At 37.8% G+C, this 13,631-nt stretch overlaps 2 pseudogenes; one reads left to right on the forward strand and one right to left on the reverse strand.

Annotated features, from left to right (window-relative positions):
* Positions 1–2,543, reverse strand: LOC132168908 (protein STRICTOSIDINE SYNTHASE-LIKE 11 pseudogene; annotated as a pseudogene).
* Positions 2,544–2,623: 80 nt separating this feature from the next.
* Positions 2,624–5,977, forward strand: LOC148587492 (uncharacterized; annotated as a pseudogene).
* The last annotated feature ends 7,654 nt before the right edge of the window (positions 5,978–13,631 follow it).

Genomic DNA, 13,631 nt, shown 5'->3' on the forward strand with positions numbered 1-13,631 from the left:
TTAGATGGTGTCATAAACACCAACGAAATTCACATTCACATGTCGAGATCCAACATAGTATTTCCCAAGATGCTCTTGAACTTCACTGATTCTGGTGTTGTTGTATTCCTTGTCAACTGTCACTGTTTACAAAACAGTGCCAAACGGACTAATCCCTTTCCCGGTGGGTAGAGTGACATTGGTAACCGGATTTATTACTACATTGACTGCCACCCAAAAATCTCCCAATTCGGTTCTCCTTATTCTATTTACTCTTCCTGGGAACTCTATGAAAGTTTCGGTTGTATTACATTTAGGACCTTTGACCCAAAGCCTCTTTAATTCTGTTACCCATAAGCTCTCCGACAAGAACAAATTTACCATCAGCGCTAATTGCAACACCGGAGGCTCCGGAAAGCCCCGTTAGCAACACACTAACTTGCTTTTTCAATGGATCGTATTTTAATAAACGTCCTGTTGCATCGCCATTGTTTACTGCCAAAGTGATATCTCTGCATGAGAGAAAGAAGAGAATAACTTATATAGGGAGGTTGCACAAAAGTCACATTTTGTGCCACTAATAAAAAACTGACACATCAGCTAATTTCATTAGACTTATATTTCAAACAAAATCTCAACTCCACCAAATTATACTTTAAAAAAATAAAAAATTAATTTTTTTTTATTTATAAAAAAAAAAAGATTTGAAGGGGTGGCTGGTTGGCCACCCCGCTCCCACATTGGGTGGCCGGCCGCCGCCCCTAGGCCATGGGGGTGGCCGCGCAGCCACTCCCATGGCCTGGGGTGGCTCGCCGGCCACCCCATAGGCCATGGGGTGGCGACCAGCCACCCCCAGCCCATGGGGGTGGCTCACCGGCCACTCCCATGGCCTATGGGATGGCCGGCGAGCCACCCCTAGGCCATGGGAGTGGCTGCGCAGCCACCCCCATGGGCTGGGGGTGGCGGCCAGCCACCCCAGATTCGGATCTGGGGTGGTTGGCCGCCACCCCTAGGCCTAGGGGTGGCCGCGCGGCCACTCCCATGGCCTGGGGGTGGCTCGCCGGAGACCCCATAGGCCATGGGAGTGGCCGGTGAGCCACCCCCATGGCCTATGGGGTGGCCGGCGAGCCACCCCAGGCCATGGGAGTGGCCGCGCGCCACCCCCATGGCCTGGGGGCGGCGGCCGGCCACCCAATGTGGGGGAGGGGTGGCCAACCGGCCACCCCTTCAAATCTGTTTTTTTTTTTTTTAAATAAAAAAATTAATTTTTTATTTTTTTAGAGTATAATCTAATGTGGTTGAGTTTTTATTTGAAGTATAAGTCTAACGAAATTGGCTGATGTGTCAGCTCCTTATTGGTGGCACAAAAGGTGACTTTTGTGCAACCTCCCTATGTAAGTTATTCTCGAGAAAGTATAGCAGTTAGAGCAATGGTTTACATTAAATAAAGCTATATATAGACAGAGAAATAAATAAATAACTATTTGCGTGCACATACACAATAATTCAATATTATTTTATCTCATTATAGAAAATGTTCTAAAAGTCTTGGAATTCAACCTTGACTCCGTCAATTCACCCACCATTTTAAATTAAATATTTCATGTGTTGGGCATCACCTATTAAAAATGAGTTTGGAATAAGACAAAAGTTCATGTAAGGGGGAGTCTTAAAGTAATCAGAACCATATATAGGACAAAAGTTCAAACCGAGTTTAAGCCCACACATGAGCAAGATTGTTAAAATAATGAGTAAACGTCACTACCCAAGACTTTCAAACCCCATGTTTAATGACCCGTGAACGGTAAACCAAAAATGTCACTATTCATGGTTCACTAAATGAGATTTTTTTTTTTTTTTTTTTTTAGTGAGTGATAATTAAGTGATTAAATTTAGTTGTTTCTATCAATTTAAGCTTTTGAAATAAGTGGTAGATAAACATTGCGTACTTATAGGAGAATTGGGGTGAGATATATGCGATAATTAGAAGTACCTTAGCTAGTAATTAAACATTACTAAATTTTTTGAAGTAAACATCTCCTATTAAAGGGTCGTGGCCTACGCTGAAAAGGAAGCGGAAGGGCACCCCATTCAGATCGCCGGCGAGTTTGGTTGCCGGCCCTCCCTTTGGTCCCACCACCATGAGCCCAACGTGCATATGCATCCGCTACGTAGAACTACTGCGTTAAAGGGTTTAAATTAATCCAAATCTAATGGCCTCCCACAGCCATAGGTGGATCCCAAATCATCATAATTACTATCAAATTGTATTAAACTAACCTATTTAGTTAGTTTTACAGTTTAGGAAGATGGTTAGCTGGTAGCTGGTTTGTTATTCTTCATGCAAGTGTTAAATGTGCATCACATCTAATAAATTCAGTTAGATTAGTTTCTGATCAGTTAGATTAGTTTCTTATTAGTTAGCTTGATAATCTAGTATAAATACAGAGCATTGCTCAATGTAATCTTTATCGAGTAAATGAGAATCAGTTCTTCTCTTTCATTTTGTTTTCCTGTTATGGTATCGGAGCCATAAGAGTTCCTTGCCTTCCCCTATTTTTCATCCTTCCGCCATTAAACTTCCTTCAAAGCTTTTCTTGTTTACATCCTTTCCAATTTTTTTTTTCTCAAACAATCTCCTGCAATGGCTAATGATCTTTTGGCTTTTGCATCCTCTACAGCCACTCCTAAGAATTCTATAGAAAGTCCAAACTTTCTTCACCATGCTGACAGTCCTAGCACTGTTCTCGTTTCTCAACATTTGACTGGTGACAACTTTGTCACATGGAAACGATCAATGGTTATGGCGCTGGTGGCCAAGAACAAGTTCGGTTTTGTGGAAGGAAGTCTTCCCAAACCATCTATAGGTGATCCTAACTTGCGTTCTTGGGTGCGATGTAATAACATGGTTTTATCATGGTTATTGAATTCTGTTTCCCGAGAGATTGCAAACAGTGTTCTATTTCTCAACACTACATCTGTTGTATGGAGTGATCTGACTGAGAGGTTTAGCCATAGCAATGGACCACGAGTGCTTGAATTGAAGAGGTCACTGTCTTCTTTCCAGTAAGGTACAAATTCTGTAAGTACCTATTTCACTCAGCTTAAGAGTTTGTGGGATGAACTCTCTAGTTTTCGTCCTCTTCCTACTTGTACTTGTGGTGGTTTGAAAGTTATTCTTAATTTTCATTATCAAGAGTATATTTTACAGTTCCTCATGGGACTAAACGATTCATTTTCAAGTGTTCGAGGTCAAATCCTTCTGATTGATCCTCTCCCATCCATTAATAAAATTTTTGCTATGGTTCTTCAAGAAGAAAGACAACGTTTGGTTACTTTCTCTCGTAACATTCCTTTGTATTTTGAGCCTATTGCCTTGATTTCCAAAGCCATTCCTAAATCTCCAACTCGTTTCTCCAAGCCATATAACCACAAGGAACGCCCCACTTGTACTCATTTTGGTTTACTTGGCCACACAATTGACAAGTGTTACAAGTTACATGGATATCCACTGGGTTACAAACCAAGAAGCAGAATTACTTACTCTGCTAATCAAGTTCAGGAAACATCTCAAGCAGAACCTATACTACATATTACTCCAGATCAGTCTCGTCAGTTGCTTGATCTGATCAAACCACAAGAGAATCTAAATCAGGATGTGAGTTATGCCAATCAAGTAGGTCCTGCTTCATCTACTCAAGATCATTTGTTTTCAAACATGGTAGGTAATCTTGCATCTTCATATTGTAGTTCTTTGAACCAACAATATTCTGCATTTTCACCTTTGCATTCACAAATGCATGTTCAAACTTCCGTTTGGATTATAGACACATGGGCTACAGATCATATGGTTAGCTCTATATCATTTTTTACTTCCATTACTGCAAAAGTGTCTAGAAATGTTAAGTTGCCTAATGGTCAGTTTGTTAAAGTCACTCACATAGGGACTGTCAAAATTTCTGACTCCTTCATTCTCACCAATGTCTTGTGTGTTCCATCTTTTTCATTCAATCTCATTTATGTTAGTAAACTTCTTCACAATGTTCATTGCTGCATTATTTTTCTTTCTGGACATTGTTTCATACAGAACTTACTCACTTGGAGGACAATTGGTTTGGGTGAAGAAAAGAGTTGCTTGTTTCATCTATTGCTACCTAAATCAAGGAGACATTCACCTGCTGTCCAGACTTTCATTCCACCTAGAGATAATGTTTCTGCTTTAAGTCCTTTTAAAAATTCTGTTTATGATGTTTGGCATTTTAGGTTAGGTCACATTTCAAATTCCAGAATAAAACTTTTACATGATTCTATCATTGCCATATCATGTAATCCTTCTACCAATTGTACTGTTTGTCCATTAGCTAAGCAACGTAGGCTTTCATTTCTTATTAGTAACTCAAGTTCATGTTCTGTTCTTGAATTGGTCCACTGTGATTTAGGGGGACCTTTTGTTGTTTCATCAATAAATGGAAGTCACTATTTTCTTACAATAGTTGATGACTTTTCCAGATACACATGGGTTTACTTACTTCATTCTAAATCTCAAACCAGTAATATCATTCAAACCTTTTACAGCTTAGCTCTTACTCAATTCAAGGTCAAAATAAAAACAATTCGATCTGATAATGGCACTGAGTTTTCCATGCATGATTTCTTTAACTCTCATGGAATAATGCATCAACTTAGCTGTGTTGAAACTCCACAACAGAACTCTATTGTGGAACGTAAACATCAGCATTTGCTGATTGTGGCTTGAGCACTATGTTTTCAAGCTCATTTACCTATTAAATTTTGGGGTGACTGTGTTTTTACAGCCAATCACATTATCAACAAAATTCCTACTCCAAATCTTTCTAATAAGTCTCCTTATGAGCTTTTGTTTTCCAAAATTCCATCATATGATCATCTTAGGGTGTTTGGCTGTTTTTGTTTTGCTTCTACTCTTCATCGAAATAGAAATAAGTTTGATGCTAGGGCAAAGCCTTGTGTTTTCTTAGGATACCCTAATGGCATTAAGGGATATAAACTCTATGATCTTAATTCCAAAACTCAAGTTATATCTCGAGATGTTCATTTTCATGAATCTGTTTTTCCTTTTGCTTATCCTCATCACTTCTATTCTAACGGTTGCGTTATGATTCCACATTCCTTGTTTAATGTTCCAACTCCCAATAGTTTAGTTCCTGTTTCTGCATCAGACAATCTCCCTAAAGCTTCCATTTCCCCCTCCATTTCTCCTGTTTCATCTCCTATAGTTGATCCTTTACCTGACTCAATTGTTTCTTTACCTGAGTCATCCATTGTTTCAGTTCCTACTTGTATTCCTCCCAGAAAGTCTACTCGGCAGATATGTAGACCTAGATATTTGCAGCAGTATCATTGTAAGTTAGCTACTCAATCTTTCAACTCAATTGATCCTAAGAGTGATATTTTTATTTCAGGTATTCCCTTTCCACTTAATTCTTTCCTTGATTACAATATGCTTTCTGATTCTTACAAACACTTTAGTTTGGCTGTCTCATCCCAAGTTGAACCTCAGTTTTTTCATCAAGCTGTATCTTCCCCTCAATGGCGTGAGGCCATGGCAGCTGAAATCAATGCACTTGAAGCAAATGATACTTGGGAAATTACTGATCTGCCTCCTGATAAGCACCCTATAGGCTGCAAGTGGGTTTATAAAATCAAACATAGAGCATATGGGGAAATTGAGAGGTATAAAGCTCGTTTGGTTGCAAAAGGGTACACTCAAAGCGAGGGTCTTGATTATAGTGATACATTTTCCCCAGTTGCAAAATTAACCACAATGAGATGTCTTCTAGCCTTAGCAGTAATCCATAATTGGCATCTTCATCAATTAGATGTCAATAATGCATTTTTGCATGAATCCCTTGATGAGGAGATTTTTATGAAGTTACCTCCTAGTTTTGGATTGAAGGATTCATCTAAAGTTTGCAAGCTTAAGAAATCACTTTATGGTCTCAAACAAGCCTCTAGGTAGTGGTTTTCTAAATTCTTTTCTACCCTTATACAGCATGGTTTTACTCAATCCATGTTTGACTATTCTCTTTTTACTCAAGTAAAGAAAACCTCTTTTATTATTCTACTTGTATATGTAAATGATATTGTCATAGCAAGTAATGACAGCCTAGCTATAGAAGAGCTTACTAAATTTCTCAATTCTGCTTTTAGTTTGAAAGACCTTGGAGAATTGAAGTTTTTCTTAGGGCTTGAAATTGCAAGAAGTGCAAAGGGTATTTCCTTATCACAGAGGAAATATGCCTTGGAAGTTTTAGATGATTGTGAAATGCTTGCATGCAAACCCTGTTCCTATGGAAGCTAATTTCAAGTGGTCTAGAGAAGAAGGTGAATTGATTTCTGATCCAACCACTTACAGAAGGCTTGTGGGAAAGCTAGTTTATCTTACAATCACAAGGCCAGATTTATCATATTTTGTGCAGTTGTTAAGTCAGTTCATGGATTCTCCTCGTAAGCCTCATCTTGATGCTACACACAAGGTCCTTAGGTACATTAAATCCTCTCCTGGATAGTGCATCTTCTTCTCAGCTTCTTCAAAATTACATTTGAAGGCGTTTTGTGATTCTGATTGGGCCGGGTGTCCTGATAGTCGCAAATCAGTCACGGGGTTTTGTATTTTTCTAGGAGATTCCCTAATCTCTTGGAAATCCAAGAAGCAACACACGATATCAAGATCCTCTGCTGAGGCAGAGTAACGATCGATGACTGCTTTCACTTGTGAGCTTACTTGGTTACATGCTTTACTGAAAGATTTACAGCTTCAACATCCTCAACCAGCTTTGGTTTTTTGTGATAGTCAAGCAGCTATTCACATTGCTGCAAATCCTGTCTTCCATGAACGCACTAAGCACATCGAAATTGATTGTCACATCGTGAAAGAGAAAATTGCTACTGGTTTAATTCGAACATTACATGTACAGTCCAAGCATCAACTGGCAGACATACTTACCAAGCCTCTCTCTAGCATAGATTTTCCTTGTCTGTTGTCCAAGTTGAATGTCATCAATATTTTCCATACTGATGAACATTCCACTTGAGGGGGCGTATTAAACTGTATTAAACTAGCCTATTTAGTTAGTTTTACAGTTTAGGAAGATGGTTAGCTGGTAGCTTGCTTGTTATTCTTCATGCACGTGTTAAATGTGCATCAAACTGTATTAAACTAACCTATTTAGTTAATTTTACAGTTTAGGAAGATGGTTAGCTAGTAGCTGGCTTGTTATTCTTCATGCACGTGTTAAATGTGCATCACATGTAATAAATTCAATGAGATTAGTTTCTGATCACTTAGATTATTTAGCTTGATAATCTAGTATAAATACAGAGCATTGCTCAATGTAATCTTTATCGAGTAAATGAGAATCAGTTCTTCTCTTTCATTTTGTTTTCCAGTTAATTACTTTGGCCATCACATACCGCACTTGACCTGATCAATCAATCACATTAATTTCCAACAAAAATATATATAAATCTTTTTCTAAGTTTATATGTAAACATTATTATAAGTAGTAGTATGGTAGCCTGTATATATATATACAAGGTAATGGAAGATGTTCCATTACGATTAGGACCTATGTACATGCGCTCCATCATTTCCCGCATCTGGCGCATCTCCTGTCGCATCTTCTATTGCATCGTTTGCTGGATCTACTGGAGCTCTTGGAATTCAGCTCCCCATGGAGCCTCCCTGTCACGAGCAGTGTCGTTTAGGGGATTGTCACCGTTGCACTGATTGGTCACTATCAGGACAAAACCTACTTTGTTACCAACTAACATAGCGGAAGACTAAGGTAACTAATCAAAGAGCAGCGTCTTTGATTCTGCAAGGAGAAGCGTCTTCGTCTTCTACCCAAAAAAATAAAAACAAGCCCACAGGCTAAAAGAAAAATAAAACTTCGCAGAGTATTTGAGAGAAACTTCTCTGATTTGATAACAATTCAATGAGTGAGTTTTACATAACAACATACCCTATTTATAAAAGAGAAATCCTTGTAATATAGCAAACCTACTTCTAGTAGAGAAAGTAAATATAATCCTAGTAGGGAAAGTAAATATAATCCTAGTATGAAAAAGTAAATATACTCCTAGTGGGGAAAGGATTATAAAATATAAAAAAAAAACTATTTATTGTTGGGGTGGGAAAACACACGTCCTACATCACTTATAATGAAGGAATTTAACTTTTTCATTCTGTTTTATATATAGACACACATATTTGAAATTTAGAATGTTGTTCCAAAAACTCATTTTTGTCAAAATCTTAATTTATTATGATTTTCATTCACTTAAAACTTTATTTTCTTAAATAAAAAAATTTTATACTCATCCAACCGAAAAAGCCATAAAAATTATTTTCAGTTATCAAAATTTCAAATTCTTTTTAGGTCTGTCCAAAAAGCTTTGATTGCTACCAGCTAGTATCCCCAGCCCTATTTTCCTTAGTAAAGATCTCATCTTCTAGCCTTAGCCCTATGTTTTATTAGCCAAAGATTGAAATACACTCATATTCCAAGTGGCAAAACTACTTTTCTTTTTGTTGAGAATAATCCCAAATTTATCGAAGATATAATGATGGAATGAAATCTACCGTCATAAAGATTGAATTAAAGGTTTTAATCACGCGCGGATCACTCCCCCATCATCAAATCCTGGATGTTTGGCTAAGATACCATATTTGGCTCAACAACCAAGCCTATAAATAGGCCATTATCCCAAGTATAAAGACAGACTCAATTATTGTATATTGGAGGACTTTTCTCAAAGGAACTAACTTAAGCATTGAAGTGAGACCTGCCGGCACCCCACCAGTGAGTTCTCTTAATTGATTGTTTTGTTGCAGGAGCACGAAGATTGAAGACCAATGGCACCTCGAAGAACGCAAAGAACATGCAGATTTCACCAATCAGAGATTGTTAGACCAAAACATGTTCTAACAATTTGACACCGTCTATGGGAACGATTATTTATTCTTTACAAAAAAAAAAAATCATCATATTGGTGACCACGTGTTCAAGCGGTAATATAAAGTACTCGGAAGGAGATGGCCCAAATCTACGTTTCATCCATAACATATCTGTATCGGCCTTCATCAGGTTCACGATAATAATTCTCCTACGTACAAATCTTATGCGCAAGGTAGGCAAAGATTGACAAATTTGCATTCACCGACACTGAATCGGATCCCCCACCTTAATCAACTACACGAGGTAAGTAGTTCTTTTTTCAACTCATATAGGTTTTCACGCTCTCATAAAGGAGAGCGCTATTGTGCTTCTGCATCAAACCTTATTGTCATAAATGTGTAGGTGCATACATGTCTAACAAAGAGTTGAATAATGTTGTATCTTGGTTTTGAGGAAGGCTCAGGGAATTTTCTTTAAAAACAAGAAATGGAAAAAACCCTAGACAAAAACAAGGCAGGGAGACAACCCTAGATAAAAATAAGGCAAGGAGACAACCTTAGGCAAAAACAAGGCAAGGAGACAACCCTAAATAAAAAAACAAAAGGCAGGGAGAAAACCCTGGACAAAAACAAGGTAGGGAGGAAACCCTAGATAAAAACAAGGCAGGGAGACAATCCTAGATAAAAACAATTAACGAGAGACAACCCGATAAAAACAAAAAACATCATCGAAAACAATGAGACAACCTGGTAAAAACAAGAAATGTCATTGGAAACAAGGAGACAACCTTGAGCTAAAAACAATTAACAAGAGACCAGTCGATAAAAAACAAAGAATATCATTAGATTCAAAAGGGTGGTCGGGTTTTCATCCTCGAATTTTGAAAAGGGTGGTCAAATTTTCACCCTCGCATCTTATCAATAAGGGCCGGTTTTCACCCCGGATTCAAAATATATTTCAATGGGAGGTCGGTTTTCACCCCCGGATTCAACTTGTCTATGGGGGATCGGTTTTCACCCCGGATTCAACAAGTCTTGAAGAGTGGGTCGGATTTAACCCTTGGGGAATGAAGAGGGCCGGTTTTTATCCTCGGATCAAAGAAGGTTATTACTTGGTTTTTTAAGCAAGTCTTGAAGAGAGGGTCTTGGTTTTAACCCTTGTGTATTGAAGAGGGTTGGTTTTTATCCTCGGATCAAAGAAGGTTATTACTTGGTTTTTCAACCAACTCTTGAAGAGATGGTCTCGGTTTTAACCCTCGGGAATTGAAGATGGTCGGTTTTACCCTCGGGTCAAAGAAGGTTATTACTTGGTTTTTCAACCAAGTCTTGAAGAGAGAGTCTCGGTTTTAACCCTCGGGTATTGAAGATGGTCGGTTTTTACCCTCGGATCAAAGAAAGTTATTACTTGATTTTTCAACCAAGTCTTGAAGAGAGGGTCTAGGTTTTAACTCTTGGGTATTGAAGAGGGTCGGATTTTACCCTCGGATCAAAGAAGGTTATTACTTGGTTTTTCAACCAACTCTTAAAGAGAGGGCCTCAGTTTTAACCCTCGGGTATTGAAGATGGTCGGTTTTTAACCTCGGATCAAAAAAGGTTATTACTTGGTTTTTCAACCAAATTTGAAGAGAGGGTCTCGGTTTTAACGCTCAGGTATTGAAGATGGTCGATTTTACCCTCGGGTCAAAGAAGGTTATTACTTGGTTTTTCAACAAAGTCTTAAAGAGAGGGTCAGATTTAACCCTCGGGTATTGAAGATGGTCAATTTTACCCTCGGGTCAAAGAAGGTTATTACTTGGTTTTTCAACCAAGTCTTGAAGAGAGGGTTTCGGTTTTAACCCTCGGGTATTGAAGAGGGTAAGTTTTACCCTCAGGTCAAAGAAGGTTATTACTTGGTTTTTTAACCAAGTCTTGAAGAGAGTGTCAGATTTAACCCTCGGCTATTGAAGAGAAGGTCTCGGTTTTAACTCTCAGGTATTGAAAGGAGGGTCGGATTTAACCCTCGGTCAAATAAGATAGGTGGGGGTATTTGAAGAAGAAATACCCCCTGGGGAATCAAACGAGCACATTAAATAATTCCCTTTATCCAAGTTTCTCGCATAAGGGAATTGGGGGGTAACTGTTGACAATAATCCCAAATTTATGGAAGATATCGTAACGGAAGGAGATCTTTTGTCATAAAGATTGCATTAAAGGCTTTAATCACTTGTAGATCACTCTCCCCTCATCAAATCCTGGATTTATGGCTAAGATACCGTATTCGGCTCAACAACCAAGCCTATAAATAGGAAATTATCCCAGGTATAAAGACAGACTCAATTATTGTATATTTGAGGACTTTTCTCAAAGGAACTAACTTAGGAATTGGAGTGAGACCCTCCGGCACCCCACCGGCGAGTTCTCTTAATTGGTTGTTGTGTTGCAAGAGTGCGAACATTGAAGATCAAAGGCATTTCGATAGAATGCAAAGAACTTGTAGATTTCACCAATTGGAGACTGTGAAACCAAAAAATGTCCTAACACTTTCATTCTCTCATCACAAAATTTCTTGTATCTTTTTTTTTTTTTTTTTTTTTTTTTTTTTTTTAAACCACAAACTTAATTAAAGCATTTCTTCATGAGTTCTAAACTGAATAAATTAACATCGTATTTGTAATTGAATGTCACTACATAACTCTACTCTAGACTATATTGTTTTTGAACAAACTCTAAAATGACACAAAAATGACGTTCATAACCATGGCTCATATCAATAAAAGTTGAGGTCTCTTGCAGACCCAAGGGTAGAAATCTAGGCTCACATAGGGATCCTCCTCGACAATATCTGTAAGATTCACAATTTTACAGGTTGAAAAGCAAGTAGAAATCCTTTTTTTTTTTTTTTTTTACATGTCCACACAAGAGGAGAGAGGGGGGATTCGAACTAGAGACCTCTGCTTCATGAGGCGTGGTCCCAGCCGATTGAGTTATCCCATGAGGACAACAACAAGTAGAAATCTAGGCTCACATATGGATCCTCCTTGACCTCCTTAACAATTTTTGTAACATTCACAGTTTTATAGGTTGAAAAGCAAGTCCATGACTCAGCAATAAAACTAACTGACTATTATTTATGTTTGATGTGAGCTCATTTTTCCTTAAATTCGCTCTCATTCTTTTGAAAAAAACTGTTTTTCAAGGTCAATGTGTATTTTTAAACATATGTATAATTTTTCATAAAACTGGCACTATAATATATATATATATAAGGCTCAATTAGTGACGTGTTGAAAAAGTCAGTAAAATGCAGCGTTTTAATATTGTTCAAATATCACTATTCATAATGTATTGATGTTTTATTAGTATTACCATTCACGCGTTGGAAGGCGACGTTTTAATAATGTTACTATTCATGAGTCAATATTCACGCATGAAAAGCAACATTTGAATAGTGTTACAATTCATGCATCACTACTCACGCTTTGAAAGGCAACGTTTAATAGTGTTACTGTACACGCGTCACTATTTACACATGAAAGGCGTCATTTGAATAGTGTTATTATTCACGCATCATTATTCACGTTCGAAAGGTGTTGTTTGAACAATGTGTTATTGTTCAAACAACACTAATTTAGTAATTTATGAAAAAATTGACGCTCAAAATTTGTGTTTATAACAACCATACACACACACATACCAAAAAAGTTCAAAAATTTTCTTCCTCACCCACAAACATAAAATAAAAAAAAATAAAAAAAAAATAAAAAAATAAAAAAAGTGGGGTGGCTGCCGTTTTCCACCCATGGGGGAGGGGGTGGCGAGCAAGCCACCCCCAAAGATTTTCAGGGTGGCGAGTCCTGATCTCCCTAGCTAGGGGTGGCCAGCGAGCCCCATACCCTAGAGGTGGCTGGTGCCATTTGGAACTTAGAATTGAAGATAATCCACTTAGTTATATTTAAGAGATATTTTTTATTTTTTACTTTTCCCAAATATAACTAACCGTATATTCTCAAGTTTAAATGAACTGAACAGGATCCTCATCTACACCGTTGATGTTTCCGTCAAAAATATGATCTTGACACATGAAACCCTAACTTGGTGGATTGAGCTTGTTGTTGTACTAACAGCCAAAAAGATCAAACCCATTTATTTTACGATAGTTTTACTAATTAAACACAAATGATAATGTGCAATGAAATTGTCATCATTAAATTTAGTCCTCACCCACGTAATTAAGTTTTTCAATTGAATTCAGTTAAAGCCCCACTGTTTGTAAATTTGGGTTGTGCGTTGACTTTGTGTTGGTCAATTTCATACCTGGGAAAGATAATGGACAATGATCATACCATATTTTGCTGACAACGTTTTTGGTTCAAAGAAGAATTTATCAGGATTTATATAAAATGTGTTTGGCTACTGCTTCCTCGTGGCCGGAAAGTAGCATCTAGGAGGTAAAAGAAGCCGAAATAATAATAATAACAAAAGGTCTCGTGGAAAATGGAACTGAAAAATGAGCTTCACATCGCATTTTCAAACATTTACCTACCAATCCAGACAAAGGTCAATTTGGCCGTTTTGCACGAGCCTTTCTTTCTCTTCTCTCTCTTCCCTCTCCCCTCTATAAATACCTCTCAACCTATCTCTATCAATATTGCCAACATCTGATTTTAAAATCTTTCCTTTTTGAATCATCAACCTCTTAAGTCTTAAGTACTTCTTCACTCTGATAGAAGAAGAC

This window comes from Corylus avellana, chromosome 2 (genome assembly GCF_965113065.1).
Source record: "Corylus avellana chromosome 2, dhCorAvel1.hap1.2, whole genome shotgun sequence".
Classification (NCBI taxonomy): Eukaryota; Viridiplantae; Streptophyta; class Magnoliopsida; order Fagales; family Betulaceae; genus Corylus; species Corylus avellana.